Genomic DNA, 18,088 nt, shown 5'->3' with positions numbered 1-18,088 from the left:
CTACATCTACTCTTTCAGTTAGCTCATTCAATCCTACTGCTTTGAAAATAATCTATTTTCAAAACGGATGGCTCTCACATGTAAATCTCCAGCCTCGTTTTGTCTCCACAACCCACACCAGTGTATTCTCTGCTACTTAATCCTCAGTTCCCTGCTCTGTCTCCCAGACCCATCCCTGTCTCTCTCACTCTTCCCTGTCTTAAGGAAAAACAGCACCATTGGCTAAGTCAGTATAACAACACTAATGACAATTTCCTGCTGCTTTTGCCTTAGGATGAAAGGTTGCTAGAGAAATTTTAACATTTTTAAATACTATCCCTTTTAGAGCAGGATCCAGGGCAAAACAATGATACAAATATTAAAAAAAAATTTTAAGTGGTAAAGAGAAGGAAAGTATATCCAAGCATAGGAAAGTTAAAGAGCCACCAAATCGTATATTCAGCTCTTCAGAATTAAAATAAGAAAACAAAGGTTTAAACCATTGCTGGAGAGACCACAAGGTGCATGAAGGAGGATTTCCTTACCCAGATGGGTCCTGGCTAGCAACGGGCCACTGAGGAAGGGGAGCCACATTCGTCCCTCTGAGTACTTTATAAGATGTGGATCGGTAACAATATGTTCTGGAAGATTTCAAGACATGTCCTCTCTGGAGGGAGGAGGAAGGATCCAATGACTGCCTGAGAGCCCACGTAACTCCTAGATTTACAGTGAACCATTACATCATACCACGTACTGCGACACGGCACAGTAAACATGTAGCATTAAATCAGCTGCCATCTGGGACCTTTCTTGGCCCAAGCAAACTCAGTAGCTGGCTAGGGTTTATACCTAAGGAGGTACTGACATATGTGCATGCCTCCAGCATTGTTTAATATAGTTTTATTTTGTTTTATTTTATTTTATTTTATTTTACTTTAATACACAGTGCCCTTCCAGTTTTCTTTCAAGTCTACCACAAATAACAGGTTTTAGCACATCAGGTGATATTTTGCTTCCTGAAGCATTTAAATTAATTTTCTATTACCAATGCAAATGTGTACTTTCCAATTTACCCACTGCACAATAAAACCTAATTTAAAGCAATTAATGTTCATTAATAGCCCCATCTGCATGTTTATCGTTTTATCCTTAAATACTTGAGACATGGTATCCATATTTTATAGCTCACTTCTTATCAGCAAGAATTCTTATCCTCAAGGGTAAATGTAAGACTAATATGCTAGGATCTCATATCTTTATAAGAAAACTACATTGTCTTTTTTTTCCCTTTCTTTCTTTTCTTTCTTTCTTTCTTTCTTTTTTTTTTTTAAAGGCTGGATGAACAGGTTGAATGTACATAATACCAAATGTACCTACTACCAGAAGAAAAAAAAAAGAAAGGCGTAAGGAAGCAGGGGCGAGTTATACTTGTGGGCTCATCTCCCTCTTCTGTCTTCCCTTTTCCCCAGAACTGGCGGGCCACAGCACTGAGCGTGCACCGGCCGGGTCAGCAGCCCCCTGACAGAATTCTTCCAGGCATAGGATAGAATGCAGGCACAGTAACACTGAAAGGTTTTCCTACCCTGTCCGCTTCAGCAGCACAATGCCCTGCAGGGAATGGGCCAGTGGATGGAGCTTCTTAGGATGTCGGAACGCATTCTGAGCATGCGTCTTAGTACCATTTAGGCAGGCTTCGCCACTTAATTCCATTAGCAGTGTACACTCAAGGACGTTGTCTAAACTTTTTGATCATCAGTTTTCTCACTCTGTGTGATTAGGGTTGTGGGTTTTTTTTTTTTTTTCTTTTTTCTTTTTTTGGATTAAGACGGTATGCTAAAAGGCAAACAAACATGAACCCAACATGTCATGGATAAGAGGGTAGGTTCCACCCGACCGACCAACTGCCTGGGTTCAAATCCAGGTTTCACCTCTCACCAGTTATGCATGAGTGTGTGGGAGAGGCCTCTCTGTGCCTTGATTTTCTCATCTGCAAAATGGACATCATAATGGCATCTATCTCAAAGCATTCTTGTAAGGATTAAAAGGAGTTAATATGAGCCAATAGCTTAAAAAACAGAGCATGTCAAATAGGGTGAACATTAGGAAAAAAAACAAAAGCAGTTGGTATGTTGCAAATTACAGCCATTTTTATTAAAGGCATTTCCCTAGAGTCACAGTCCGTGGTGTTAAATTGTGGCTTTGGGACTTTGAAATAAGAATCCTGGCATAAGGGCATATGCAGGTGGCTGGTCTCCCTACCTCTCTCCCCCAAACTAGAGGAAGGCAATAAGTACCTCTTCTATGATATTATTATGTCTAAAGCCCTGACAGCCAAATGCTTGCATAATTCTTGCAAAAAAAAAAAAAAAAAAAAAAAAAAGGAGGTGGGGAGGAAATCAATAATATGTTTACACCATTGTAACAGGAAAGCAAATTAGTTTGGAAGGGATTTTTAAAATAATGTTGCTGAACCACAATCAACTCATCTGATTTCTCTATTCCTTAAAAAAAAAAAAGGAAGAAAGAAAAGTTAATAAATGTTTCCACACGTGTGATTTCAATGAAATTTACATTTACGAGTCATTATCATTTTGGCGGAAGGCAGAATGATATTCAGCTTGTCACTGGAGGGGCAGATGGAGATGGAGTTTAGGAAGTTGACACACTAGCTGACAGAAACGAGTAAAATTTACGTCCCAACCAACCTAATGGCAAGCAATTATCTCTGAACTAGGATAACAAATGTGCCTTTTTATACTCAAAAGATGACATGCATTTTAGAAGTTTCCAGAAGGCATATTTTCTGTAAAGAAGCAACTGTTTCTGTATTCAACATTTAGTACAAGAGTTTAAGTGGATACTGACCCTTTCCGAAGATTTTGTTACAAATTGAAGTTAGATATTAAGAGAATAGAAAAATCTACCTGAAGTGGCTACTTTCTGTTATCTATTTCTGTGTTTAAATATGGCCTTACAAATGTACTTTTACTTCATATTCAATACTGTTTATAGACTTTGGCATTAGCAAAATATAAATTACTCTATGCACAATCCGTAGCTATACTATCTTGTGAGTATCATAAATAAAACAAGTACAAGTGGAAATGTGGTGTTTATCTTGGCTTAAAAGACCATCTATCTTAGCATGAGAAAGACATTTTTGATTCCATGACTAAATGACATCCTACATAACAAAAAATCGGCAAATGTACTGGTGTAATTCATCATGGATGACATTTTATAATTAAAATGTATTGATATAATCCTTTAAGACACTTTAAATGTCTTACAGTGTAAACTTGGAATATTTTGGCTCATAAATTTTTCTATATAAAAGTCACCTAACTAGTTGCACCATCCCATCTGCAAATTCTATATCTTGAAACAAGATGAAATAGTTATATGAATGACTTTCATCTACTTATTCTTATGAAGGAATAAAATATAACTACTATTTAAAATAAAGAAGTAAAATTTTGAAAGTTGAGTTACACGCAAATTCAGAAAGATACATTCACAGCCTATTAGAGATGGCAATGACCATACTTACTCTCTAGATCAAACCCTTGTGTTATAGAAATAAGGAAGCTGAAGCTCAAAAATGTTGCTCTGACCTTCTAACTGTGATATTAAATAGCAGTGATTGTGAAGAGAAAATGAAAACACCTTCAGCCACTTAAAAATTAACCATATCCCTGTTTAATAGTAGTGAAAACTTAATCTAACAAAAATATTGTAAAGAAAAGATGTATTTCAGTGAATTCATGATGGTCCTATGATGGACAAAGAAAAGGGCAAAAGAAAGAAATAGGTAAAAAAGAAATCATATCGAGGTCTTGCTGTATGCAAAATCACTGTAACATAACTTATTCCAAAAGACTTAGTAAAGCCTTTTTGAACACTTACTAGTCAGTGTCCTTGAGCAAATCAAGCCCTATGAATCTCTGACCCCACATTTCAAAGTGAAGGTAATAATACCTAGAGTTACTGTGGGGACTAAGTGAGATAATGTATGGAAAGTATGAATTTATTCGTGCAGGATAGTAAGACTGTACTGAGTCGTTAGATCTTCAGATGGGCTCTGTCACTTACTGCTCATGACCACATCATGACACGAAGTCAGTGGCAGAGCTGGGACTCAAATTATGCCTGTCTAGTCCCAAACCTAAGCAATTCTCCTATATTTGGCTTCAGGACACTTGTACCTGTTGGTCCCTCTGCTGGGAATTCCTTTCCCTATCTCCCTGTCCTACATCTCCAACTGCCTGTTAAATCCTACTCATACTTCACAATCCATTTTAAATATAACTTTCAGGGATCTATCCCTGGAGCTTCCCCTATATGTTCTCTTAATATTCCCATATTTTTCCTTTAATGTACTTATTAATAATTAAGTTAGTTAATTAGTCTTCCAACTATTTTTACTTCATTTAAAGATTTTATTTATTTATTTGACACAGAGAGAGAGAGAGCACAAGAAGGGGGAGAAGCAAAGGGAGAGGGAGAAGAAGACTCCCCATGGAGCAGGGAGACTGTCACAGGGCTCGATCCCAGGACTCTGGGATCATGACCTGAGCCAAAGGCAGACACTTATCTTACTGAGCCACCCAGGTGCCCCTCTTCTGACTATTTTTAACTACTGTTTCTCTACTAATCTGTATAAGCTCCATGAGAGCAAGGGCCATTTCTCTCTTGCTAACCATCACGTCTCCTTGGGAAAGTATTTGACACAATGTAGACATCCAGTAAAAATTTGTTGGATACATCAGTGAAGGTATGAATGGATGAAAAAAAAAGAATGAAAAGGAGCTTTGGATTGGCAAATATATCTGGTTTTGTTTATTAATGGCAGAATATTGATAAGGATTCTGAGGAAGTCAAAGGACTTCACCCGGCAGAATTGCCCAAGAAAAGGAGGAGGGGCAATTTTGACGCTGAGAGAAAGAACACAGAAAGATCATTGTAGACACAGAAATAGTTTCAAAGGATCCCTTCATAGACATGCTATTCTCCATGAAGTAGGAAGTGGCGTTCACATGTACATGAGAGAAGGGAGATGGGGTTTTGACGAGCTTTGTGAAAAGAATAGAAACTTCTGAGTGAGAGCCATAGAACTACCTTGAGGCATCAAAGCATTCAGCCAAACTTAGAGACCATGAATTTTAAACAATACCAATCTATACTTGCTTGGGTAGTATATTCTGTTGCTATTTTCAGCAACTAAAGTCTTGAAGACAGATGTTTAATTTCAGTATAAAGATGAGGAGGATGCAGAAGAGGAAGAGGAGAAGGACGATGATGACAAACATGGACTCACTGTTACCATGTCAAGCACTTGTTTAAATTATTTCATTTCTTATACACACCCAAACATAATGTTGTGTATACCCATTTCTTTTACAGATGAAAATACTGACTTTTTTACACCACCTTTTTAAAGGTTTAATTCACATACCATAAAATCCACCCATTGCATATGTAGAATTAAATGATTTTTATAAATTTCCAGAGTAGCAACCATCACAAGACAGTTTTCAACTATTTCCATCATTCCAAGAAATTCCCCTGAGTCTGTTTGCACTCAATCCTGCTTCAACCTCCAAACCGAGGCAACCACTGATCTGCTGTCTCAGTAAATTTGCCTTTTCTGAACATCTCCTATAAATGGAATCGAATAACACAGAGATTTGTGTTTTTTGTGTGGCTTTTTTCACTTAGGGTAATGTTTTTGTGGTTCATCCATGCTGTAGTATGTATCAATGTTTTCTTCTCTTTTTTATTGCTGAATAGCATTTAATTGTACAGATAAACCACATTTTGAAATTCATAGGCATTTCGATTGTTTCCAGTTGGGGACTATTATGAATCATAGTGCTGTGAACATTCATATGCAATTCTTTGTGTGCACATGCTTTTTTTCTTCTCTTGTGTAGATTCCTAGACGTGGAACTTTGAACTACAAGACTGTGTGCTAAGGATATATTCAACTTTTTAGGAAACTCTCAAAATGTTTTCCAAAGTAGAGGTACCGTTGTATATCTCTGGCTAGAAATATACGTAACAAATATGTCTTCTGTGTCTATTGAGATGGACATTGTGGTTTCTGTTCTTTATCCCATTAATATAGTTATTCAGTTAGTTGGTTTTCAGCTATAACACCAAGTTTGCTCTCCTAAGGCAAATCTCACATGCTCATGGCATAGCATCCTTTTGATATACCACTGAATTTATTTTGCTAGTATTTTGTTAAGGAGTTTTGCATCTATATTTTTGAGGGATATCCATCTATAGTTTTCTTTTCTTGTGATATTTTTGTCTGACCTTGGTATCAGGGTAATTCTGGCCTGAAAAAAAAATGAGATGAAAAATGTTCCTTTTCATCTATTTTATAACTTTCTCTTTCTTCTTCAGTAAATTTTGGTAATTTATAAACATAATTTTCTACTTTACTCTTTATTATTTCCTTCCTTCTGCTTATACTGTATTAGTTTACTTTTCTTTTTCTATTTTTTTTTTAAGATGGAAGCTTAGATTATTGGGATTGAAAACTTTCTTCTTTGGTGTTATAAGCATCTAGAATTATAAATTTCCTTCTAAGCATTGCCTTAGTTGCATTCCACAGTTTCTACCTACTTTGTTTAGGTTTTCATTCAACTCAAAATAATCTTTTATTCCCCTTTTGGTTTCTTCTTTGACCCGTGGGTTATTTAGAAGCATATTAGTACCCAAATATTTGGCACACTTCTGTCATGGATATCTAATTTAATTTTGTTGTGGTCAAAAAATACACTTTGCATGATTTCAAATCATACTGAGAATTACTGCATGGCCCAGCATATAGTTTATCCTATAGAATATTCCATTCCAAAAATGTGTGTTCTATAGTTCTTGAGTGAAATGTGCTACAATATCAGTTAAGTAACACTGGTTGATAATGTCGTTCAGTCTTTTATACCTTTGTTGATTTTCTGTTACGTTATATTGATTATAGAGTGGACTACTGAAATCTCTAACAATTTTTTAATTGTGTACTTCTCCTCTCAAATCTGTTATTTATTTATTTTTTTGCTTTAAGTATTGGAAGTCTCTGTTATTAGGTGTATACACATTTATAATGATTGTATATTTCTAATACACTGACCCTTTTAACATTATGAAATGTCTTCCTTTGTTTCTAATGATACTTATTATATTGAGGTTTACTTTGTTTGATATTAATATAACTACTCCAAATCCATTATGGTTACTTGTTTCCTGGTATATCTTTTTCCAGCCCTTTTACTTTCAAGCTCTTTGTGTCTGCATCTAAGTTCTGTTTTTTCTAGACAGTACATAGTAACCACAAAACGCCAAAGAAGCTGTGACTTTTTCCCTCCTTAATTAACACTCTAAGGATTTAAATTACAAAGCTAATGAAGACATCTTCCACCTTAACCAAACAGTTGTGAGAATAGGTAATGAGATAAAGAAGTTTTAACAACCTATTCTTTGGAAATTTTGGATAGCTTTTCTTTTAGGTTATCTCTGCAATTTGGAATTAAATGTTTAACTCTTCTGGGAGAGCACAGTTAAATGATTTTTAGTTTCTCAGTCACTTTATCTTTTTTCACTGTGGTTTTAATGATTCCAGATACCCTATTAGTTCTAAGGATACAAGGAAAACTTAAAGTTTCACTATTCATATCATAATAGTCCTTCACTGAAACTAAAGGAGAGTCCACTTTTTTCTTATTGTTCACAAAACTGTGAACCAGGTCAGTGACTGATATACCAACAAAGCAGGTATGTGACATTTTACCCTCAACAATTTCATGACTCTGTTGGACACTGCACCTATGAGTAATGACTCATTGCTTCTTTACAGCAACTTCATGTGGATATTTCATCTTCTCCTTGCTCACCAATAAAATATACTCTTTTTCCAAAGTCTGTGTTTTCAAAACATTTGTAATGATAGATTGCATTCACTATGAATACAATTGCATCCAATTCCAGTCTTTTGATTTCAGGAAATGCACTGTTTCCATGTCATTTAGATTATTATCTCCACTGGCTAACATACAACAAGCAGGACACTTTGTTAACTAAAATGTCACAGGACTGGGACTAGTGGCTCTGAATAAATCTGTATTTCCCTGGAGCTCAGGAATGTAGGTCTGGGAACTATCCAAGGAGCTAAGTGTGAGCACCAACACCTTGGACTGAGCAAAGGCAGACACATCTTTGTTGCTGTCTACTTTGGGAAGGCTGAAGATGTCAAGGTCATCATGTCTCCTGCAGACCATTCTAAAATGTCTAAGAGGACCATCCTTCTGCAAGGTCATTGCTGAAATTATCCGACTACAACCATAGTAAATTTATGGGCTGTTTTATTCTCATCATTTTCCCAGGTCTTTGAATTTATGTCTGAGACACCTTCATTGATTTTTGCAATCTAGGTGAGCAAGTCTACCTGCCATGTCTCATCAGGTGATGACAAGGAACACAGAGGAAGTACTTCTTGAAACTTTGAAATCATTTATTTGATTAACCCAACAGTTACAGATTTAGGATGGCACCAATTCTGGAGATAAGACAGGTACTTAATGTTTAAAAGATTACTATAAAATTACTAAAGATTGGAGGTCTCTTCTAAATTAGAATCTTGTCCCAGGTAAGGTCCATTTTCTCATGAACAAGCTTGAATGACTTTATGTTTGTCAAATAAGATAAAATGATATAATGCTTGTCAAGCTTTTATTATTTATCAATAACAAAAGATGTTTTTATAATAATTTATAATTTACAAAGCATTCCCATGTCCATTAATGTGCTATATTCTTGTTATAATTCTGAGAAGTAGGTGTTATTGTGCCAAAATTATAGCTGAGACTTAATAAAATGGCAGAATTTTCACTGGAATTCAGTTCTTTTGATGTGATGTTAACACACTTCACAGTATAATAGAGCTTGTCTTCATTAAAAATTTAATTGTCTTGATGTTCTTACAGCTTTTGTATGGAATAAAGATTCATAATGATTCAGTATACGTAAGAGAGAAAATAAATTTAATAAGTGAATTCATAAGCCATAGGAATTAAGTAAATTTTAGTGCATCTATAAATTAAATCCTATCTATTCATTGAAAGGACATTATGTTGAATATTTATTATCATAAAAATATAACCATGATATACTAAGTAGAAAAGAAATTTTCAGAAGACTATGTGTCCAGAAATAGATGCACACACATACAGTCAATTGGTTTATGACAAAGATGTCACTAAAATTCAGTAGGAAAAAAATTATTTTCATGAAGTGGCTTTAGAGAAATTAGGTATCTATATGAGGGAAAAAAATGACCCTTGCCTCATTATTTCACACCATATTCAAAAACTAACATGAAATGGCCCAAGAAACAAAATGTGAAAAAAAAATTTTTTTTCCAGAAGAAAACAGAGTATCTTCACACCTTAGGGTAGAAAATAATTTCTTAATTAGTACACAAAAGCAATATACATCAAATTTAAGAACTATTTTATCAAAATATACCAGGAAGAGAATGAAAAATCCAAGAGGAAGAGAAGATATTTATAATACAAATATCCAACCAAAAGCTTAGATTAGTATATCTCAGAAACTCCTACAAACTAGTAAGAAAAAGATAATTCTACTTTTTTTTTTCAGAAGGGAGAGGGATACAGAGAGCGAATTCTTTTTTTTTTTTAAAGATTTATTTATTTATTTGATAGACAAAGATCACAAGTAGGCAGAGAGAGAGGAAGGGAAGCAGGCTCCCTACTGAGTAGAGAGCCCGATGTAGGACTCAATCCCAGGACCTTGGGATCATGACCTGAGCCAAAGGCAGAGGCTTTAACCCACTGAGCCACCCAGGCACCCCAGAGAGAGAATTCTGAGGAGGTTCCACACCCAGCATGGAGCCCAATGAGGGCTCGATCTCACGACCCTGAGATTATGACCTGATCCTAAATCAAGAGTTGGATGCTCAACCGACTGAGTCACCCAGATGCCCTGTAAACTTACTTTTTAAATTGGACAAATATACAACATATAGGCACTATACAAAAGATAATATCCACATAACAAATTAGGAAAAACCAATATAATTAATCATTAGTGAAATAAAAATTAAACATTCCTTTTAGCATAGCTAAATCCAGAAGACTGATAATATCACTTGTTGGGAAGAATGTGGAGAAACTAGAACATTCATATCTTCCTTGAGGAAGCCAAATTTGAAAAACTGTTTGCTATTATTATTGTGTGCAAACAAATTTGAAAAACTGTTTGCTATTATTATTGTATGATCCAGCAGTCACACTCCTAGGCATAGTCTAAGAGAAACAAGTGCATACATCCATCAAAAGACATGTGCAGGAATATTCAGAGAATTCTTGTTCATAATAGCCAGAAAATGGAAACAACCCAAATGTTTATCAACAGAAGAACACATAAAGAAATTGTGACATAAAATAGAATAGTAGACAGAATTAAAAATTAAACAAGTTAACAATACATAAAATAATGTGAATATATCTCATAAGACATCATGTTGAGGAGCCAGAGACACACAAAAAGTTCACACAGTGTTATTTCATTTTTATAAACATCAGTAATAAGATATGATTCATCAATGGTGACAGAAGTAAAAAAATCATTGCTACCTCTAGGGGGGAAGTGTACAACTGAACATTCTAGAATGCCAGGAATGTTCTTAATCTTGTTGTGGGTGACAGTTACATGCAACTGCAAAGTCAGATGTTGCTTCAGTTTTGATGTGTTTCTTTATGGCCACTGCCTCTTAATTGTTTTATTAAAGCCTGAGTTCAACTACTGGTCATGGTGCATTCCTCCTTCTTCACAATTGTCTGGATGGTAACTTTGAATACTGAATTCGCTCTTGTTAAAACAGAGTTCTAGAAAAGACACACCTCCTTCCCTCTCTCTCCACTTCTTCTTCCACGTCTACTGCCATGCACAATTCTGAAAGACTCTACTGAATACTTCTGGTGTCAGCATGACCATAGCCAGGCAGCTTCTTCCCAAAAGTTCCTTCTGCAAAAGTTGCCAATAGCATCTCTAAACCACCAGCACTCACACCAGAGCACTTTTCAGACTCACCCCAAAATTTCTTTTGGAACAATGATGACAAGATATACTTTTGCATTCTTGTTCTAGTACCGTTCTTGTTCCCTCTTAAAAGTGAATGAGTTCTAGATGTCTTTCTCTTTTTAAAATTATCCTTGTTATATTTATAATTTTGCTTTGTAATAGATAAAAATAAGAAAAGAATATCTTTTTTTGCTTATACTGAATAAATATGAGAGCTGGCTGAATTTTACCTTTCTTCTTTTCTTGCTTTGCTATGTGAAGCATGTCCCAGAAAAACAAACAAACAAAATAAAGCAAAACCAAAAAAACAGCCATAGAGACACATGCATTTTCTCTCTTTTTTACACACACACAGATACACACACACCATTAAAGGAAGTCAGAGTAATCCATTTAGCTCTAACACATCTAGGTTTTGTCAACTAGCATCCAGTGGAGAGGCATCCCAAACATGGCTTTAGAGCAACAGTGACACTGTTTTAGGTATAATCTATATAAATCCAGTCAGTTCACTATGAGATTTAAGATTTAAAACCCTCCTAAATCTTGGAACTCAAGCACATCAGCCCTAGTTTAACAGTATAGCCAGTTTGTTGAAGGAACCAACCAGCACCCCTCTTATGTCCCTCTTTCTCCCGTTCCGTGGAATGGCTCAGAGTGGAGCATGGATCGAAAGAAGAAACATTTATGGTAGCCCTTATTTTAAGCCCAGAGCCTTGGCCCCGAATATACCTCTTTCATACCATCATATTTCAGTTTCATCTAGGTTCCTGACCCTTATTCTAGTCCCAAAGTGAGTAGAAGTTTGAAATAGGATTGAGAATGAGTTCCAACAATGTATTTTTGGTCTATCTTTTGAAGATCAGTTCACTATCTAGTAACTTACGGATCTGAACTTTTGATCTGTGATAGGAATAAAATAAGGTTTCCCTTAATAAATGAAAGGGCATGTGATATAATTGGGATATTGTAAAGTATCCTGAGAAATCATGGATGGAAAACATGAATGGAGAATAAATTACTAATTGCATTAGTGGTCTGCTCTGCTCAGCTCAGTGTATAACTTTTAACTATACCTGGCATCTCGTCCCATTGCTATAATTTATTTTTCCTGCTTTTTAAAAAATCACATGGGTTATTTTTATTTTCTTATTTTTTTTTAAAGATTTTATTTATTTATTTGACAGACAAAGATCACAAGTAGGCAGAGTCAGGCAGAGAGAGAGGAGGAAGCAGGCTCCCTCCTGAGCAGAGAGCCCGATGTGGGGCTCGATCCCAGGACCCTGGGATCATGACCTGAGCCGAAGGCAGAGGCTTTAACCCACTGAGCCACCCAGGCGCCCCAGATGGGTTATTTTTAATAATGCTTTTTCAAAGGTAGACCAAAGATGATCTTCATAATTCTCTCAGGTTATGAACAAAGGCACAGAAATAGGAGTCTAAATTGGAAGTTCTGGAGGGGATTATATCTATTGCTATGTTTTATATATTATCTAATTTCCTCTTGGCAACCACAGATTCTGAATTGTAATTGTGGTAATCATAATAACAATGAAACTGAGTGACAACTTTTACTAGCATGAACTATGCTCAACCCACTCCTTTGTTCTGAGATGTGGTATCTCCTTCCAGAAATCTGTAGAGAGCCTAAATAGCATGATAGAAGGCTGACAAGTAAACAAGTGTTAGAAGACACATTTTTAGTTTCTATCATCATATTGCTTGTCTCTCCTTTCCCAGCCATCCTCACCCAATTCCCAGAACTAAAATGTGCATGTGGCACGTATGGAAGGGACAAGATCTGTGTGTGCTTGGTAGAGTTTCATTTTACTCTGTATCCACAATGCTTGGTTTTTCTCAGCACTAGCAATGATACTCTTCAGTGCATACAATCAGTATTTTCTTCCTGGAGACATCTCCTTACTGACATAACAGACAGTCTTCCAACAATCTTATAAATGAAAGGACTAGGTTGGGTTTGTTTGTTTGTTTGTTTAATAGACTTCCAAGAAGACTAACAATTTTGCAATAGATGTGAATGACAAAAACCTAAACAAAAAATGAGCAAGCCTCTCTTTGGCAGCCCATTTAGAAGTTTCAAGTAAAAACTCCATGATGTTTTGAACATCAATAATGATGTTTTCTAATGCATTCACCCCCCTGGAGATAAGCAGTAATCTCGTGTCTTCTAAAGACTTTGGTATTCCCTATTGAACTAGACTTTGAAGTGCATTTTCTAACACATCCTCAATGTCCCCTGATTTAGCCCCCTCAAGAAAGGTGGATGACCCAACCACTCTCAAGGTTTCAGTTTCTCCAGACCCTGTCATCGTAAGTGTGTTAGATTAAGGAATTCAGTTGCATTGAAAAGCATAAAGTAAAGAACTAAGATGCTCATTTTACTCTTCCCTTACAGATACTGGCAGAGAGAAAATATAAATTTAACCGTGTCCTAAGGGCTCAGGTGAGATTTTACCTCACTTATAAACACCCTAAAAATAACAAAAATTACTGGTAAGCTAGCCAACTCAGCCAAGAAGTTCCTTCTTCAACATTTTGTAATGTAAACTCTCTAGGGGGAAAATTGGCACTGTCCTTGTCAAATTAAGTAATCGCTTCAGACACGTTAACTCCAGGCTGTTTTCTAATAACAATGGGTTGAGGAACAGGCACATCTAGTATGTGTAAAAGAGATAAAGAGGGAATGTGTTCTTACACTCATAATTTAAAAATGGACCATAGAGAGCATCATTCACTATAGATTTCCTTTGTTTCAATCAGAATATTTATTTTTTGCAAGTGGTGATTTTAAATGCAAAAATTTCAAAGGATTGTATGTATTGCCTAAATTCAGCCTCAGTTTCTTCGAGAAAGGGTGGAAGGTAACAAGCAGATACATGCCATGAATAGACAATTGGGTTCTTGCAACCTTCTTGGTTCAAGACCAGGATGAGTAATGAAGTGAGGATCTCCTGCCTTAATGTTTACCTCAGAAAAGATTTTAAGAAACACTAGACCCCAAATAGTTTAGACCCCAAATAGTATTGACATTTAAAAAAAATATATGTTTTTTAAAAAGCATTTCTATTTTCTTGCACAGCAGTCAACCATGAGAATCTGATTGTCAAACCATTGATGATTATTACGATGTGATTTGAACTTTGTGATACCATAAGAAAATCCTCCTTACTTCCTCTAGCAGTGCTGCTTGTTTTTATGGCATTTCTAAAGAGCTACCAAATATGAGATCAAACATGGCCAGCAATGCCTCCTGAAATTCAGTTTTAGAGTAATCAAGAGTCCTATTGCGGACTGCAGCAGTATTTTCAGAACCCATAGCCCACAAAGGTCTTCAAAGACTAGAGGCATAATTCACAGGTTGCTAATTACGTGTTTGAATTCCATCTTCCTTCCAAAGAAGCATACAAAAAATATTTCTAATGCAGTGTACAATAAGAACAAATGGTGAGATGCTTTCAATCCATAAGCCTACCTATCAACAATTCCATAGAAGGTGACAACGGTTACTTTAACCATCAGAATGTTTTCTTGTGTGTACCAAGTACATCAAAGCAGAGCCACCTCTTAAGGAACCAGAAGGCAAGAGATAGGTGGGCAGACAGAAAGGGAAGGAAAGGAGAGGAGGACAGGAGGGAAGGAAGAGAAAGGGATGGTGAAAAGGAAAGAAAATATGTGTTTGTGCATCTCTTCCTGGACCTCAGACTACAGATGAGGATTCACTGATGTGGTGACTGGCAGGGAATGAATTATCTATGTTTGAATGGGGGGGTGTCAGGTGGAGGGATGGATTTACACTCAGGGAAATCCATTTTTCATACAGAAGAGTCATCTAGCATGCCTGTTACTACATTTGCCAGTGTTCCAAAAGGCATAAACTCTTCTTGGAGGGATGACGGCTCCCCGAGATGAACAGAGAGTCAGGAATTAGTAAGAGGGTTGGCCTGACAGACAGAGTGTCAGAACATGAGGGACAAAGGGACAAGGTCAGGAACTGGAAAAGCACCATTATTTCTGGCACCCATTCGGAAGCTTATGAGATACTCTCACAGCTCATAGCATGTTCCCATGTCAAGAGGCATCCAGGTGGCTTGTGCCAACGCCACCCAGGTGTCACCACTTTCACGCGTGTGACCCATGTCCTGCACTAGATAGCCGTGAGACCATGATATTCTGACCTGTACTTCCTGTTAGATAACTCTTGAGTTTCTTGATACATTTAGCCCAAGTGAAGGCAATGGCATTGAGTTTCCATTATGTACTAGGCACTGCATACCAAATTTTATATATGTACATACATGCTTATGTGTGTGTATACATAGAGATGGGTTTCTATATGTATCTATGCATAAAGACTGTAATATTTGACTGTTTTACATAAAATAGTAGAGATTTAATACAGTTTAATATATACACATACACATGTATACACACACACACATATATATCTACTATACACATACACACATACCAGATATATAGTAGAAACTTAATATGGTATTTTTATACATACACAGATGTTTGCATATGTATATGTTTATATATAGAATGTATTTTGTGACTGCATTATATATGATAGAATTTAATGTAGTTTATATGTCTGAGACAATATACCTGAGACTATATGCCAGGTATTAAACTTTTACAGATCTGATATATGTCATGATAATTAACATATAAGTTCAAATACCTGTTCCACATTCTGCATTCATTCATTCCACACTTACTGAAGGCTTTCCTATGAGCAGAGAACTGGGCAACACACTGTGGGGATAGAGAACCAAAGAGAATATGGTTCCTGTGGTCCAAATGAGCTTCAAGCCACATGAAGGAAAAGGCATGTCAGTAACTCCCTGAATACAGAACAGTATGAAACAGGTATCTCAATGCACACAAAGCCAGATGCTGAGAATGTCCAAAGGGAGAAAAGGTTGTTAGAATTTGGTCAGAGGGTGGGAAAGAGACAGGGAAATGTTTCTTGAAGTAGACACTTTTGAACTCATTTGAATGGCCAAAGAAGGAGTAAGAGTTCTACAAGCCAATAGAGGAATGTGAGCCCAAGGTGAGGAGGGTATGGCATGCTCAGGGATAACAAGTAGATTCACTTATCCAGAGAGGAGAGTGCAACAAGGGAGCAAAACCAGTGGTAACAGGAGGGACAAGATTATACACTGGTGTGGATGCCATGGTAAGTCTATATCAGAAGATGGGGCCGTCATGGATATGGTTAGGGATGATAATGTGGAAGGTGAGGCATTTCAACTATGTATTAAAAGATAAATATGATTTCTATAGTCAGAGGTGTGATGAAAAAGAACACCCCAGGAAGAGAGGACCGCTTTAGGAAGGGGGCAGAGATAAGAACATAAAATGTAGACTTAAGGAATGGTACATGTATGATAAACCTTTGCTCATTCCTGGCACATACTTCAGGTCAATAAAAATTTGTTAAATGAGTGAATAAATGATTGATTATAGGAAAGTAAGCAAAAAGAAATTTCAAAATCTAGGTTGGATTCAAACCTTGAATTCTAAACTAACAAGTCAGGCCCTTATCCAGTAGCCAATGAGGAGACACTAAAGAATTTTAAAAGGAAAGAGAGACAGAATGGACACCCTGATCTGGAAGATCCATCTGGTATTGAGGTAGAGGTTGGGTTGGAGAGCAGTGCTCATGAAGAACAGGCTATCCTGTATCACTAAATCACATTTGCAGGGATTTAGGTAATAGTAGGAATGTAAAGGACAGAACAAATGGAAGAAACATCAGAAAGACAGAACCATCTACCTCTATTACGTAGCTTAATCAGACGACCCACCCACCCATAGCAGGGTTTGCAGGCCTGTAGAAATACGCCCATAGGCCTACTTGTGGCTGTTGTTGTGGTCTTCACACCTTGTTTCCCCTACTGCATCATCATCGAATTCCACCTTCTGACCCTTTGGATCTGTTACCTGTTTCCAGGGAAGTTCCACATGCTTCTTGGACTTAAAGTAAGTTCTACTTCCCGATTTGATATTCAGCACTCATTCTTGTACTCTTTCTGTATCTGATTATTTCAGATACACATGGTCCTCATGCCAGCCTCAGTTTCTGGACCAAAACCCTAAAGGTGGCCACTCCTTTAGAACCCATCCTATTCTTTGAGCCCTCACCTTTAAGTCCTCACCAAGGAAGGACTATGAAAAGGATGGATTTCAGTATATATTGAAAGTGGGAAGGAAATAAAGGTCAAAGATGAACTGTCGTTCAAAGCAGATCATTCATTCATAGATATTAATACAGTTCCCACGGCATGCCAACCATAGCTCTTCATGCTTCACACAAATCAGGGAAGCAAACGGACAACAGTCCTACTCTCATGCAGCTTGACCTCTAGGTGGGGGAGATAACCAATGAATAATCAGTATCATAAAAATAGAAATGACGTACCATGTTTGAAGATGTTAAAGTAGAGCAGGATGTGGGGAGACCAGCACTGAGGGAAGAGGTGGGACAGGACACTATATTGAATAAGGTTGTCAAGGTTGACCTCATTGAAGAGGGGTGAGATGAACAAAGCCATGAAAGAGACGGAAGAAATTAGCCACGCTTTTACCTGGGGGAAAAACATTCTAGGCAGGAGGAATAACGGAAACATATGTAGCAAGTTCAATGAACAACAAGAATGTCGGTATACCTAACTTCAGAGTAAGCAGGAGGTGGTAGAGTAGGAAATGAAATCACAGTAAATCTGGGGTAAATCTTGATGGCTTTTTACAGGCCATCATAAGAACTTTGGCTTTCCTTCTGAATAAAATAGGAGCCACTGGAGCATTTGAGCCAAAGAATAACAGGATCTGGCTTACATTTTTAAGGGAATATGCTGAGTGTGCCCTGGGGAAAATTATAAAGGTGCAAGGATAGAATAGGGAGATCCTTGAGGAGGGCACGACAGGAATCCAAATGAGACACAACAACGTTCACACCTGGATTCAG

At 36.8% G+C, this 18,088-nt stretch overlaps 1 protein-coding gene and 1 pseudogene across 1 annotated transcript in view; both read right to left on the bottom strand.

Annotated features, from left to right (window-relative positions):
* Positions 1-18,088, bottom strand: part of HS6ST3 (heparan sulfate 6-O-sulfotransferase 3) — a 660,413-nt gene that overhangs the window by 158,579 nt on the left and 483,746 nt on the right. The gene's annotated exons all lie outside the window — the stretch shown is intronic.
* The window catches only part of LOC125094946 (ubiquitin-conjugating enzyme E2 variant 3-like), a 95,715-nt pseudogene continuing 85,174 nt past the window's right edge, over positions 7,548-18,088 (bottom strand).

Source organism: Lutra lutra, chromosome 3 (genome assembly GCF_902655055.1).
Source record: "Lutra lutra chromosome 3, mLutLut1.2, whole genome shotgun sequence".
In the NCBI taxonomy this organism is placed as follows: Eukaryota; Metazoa; Chordata; class Mammalia; order Carnivora; family Mustelidae; genus Lutra; species Lutra lutra.
Note: the sequence above shows the minus strand (reverse complement) of the source record. Positions and strands in the feature narration are given on the sequence as shown.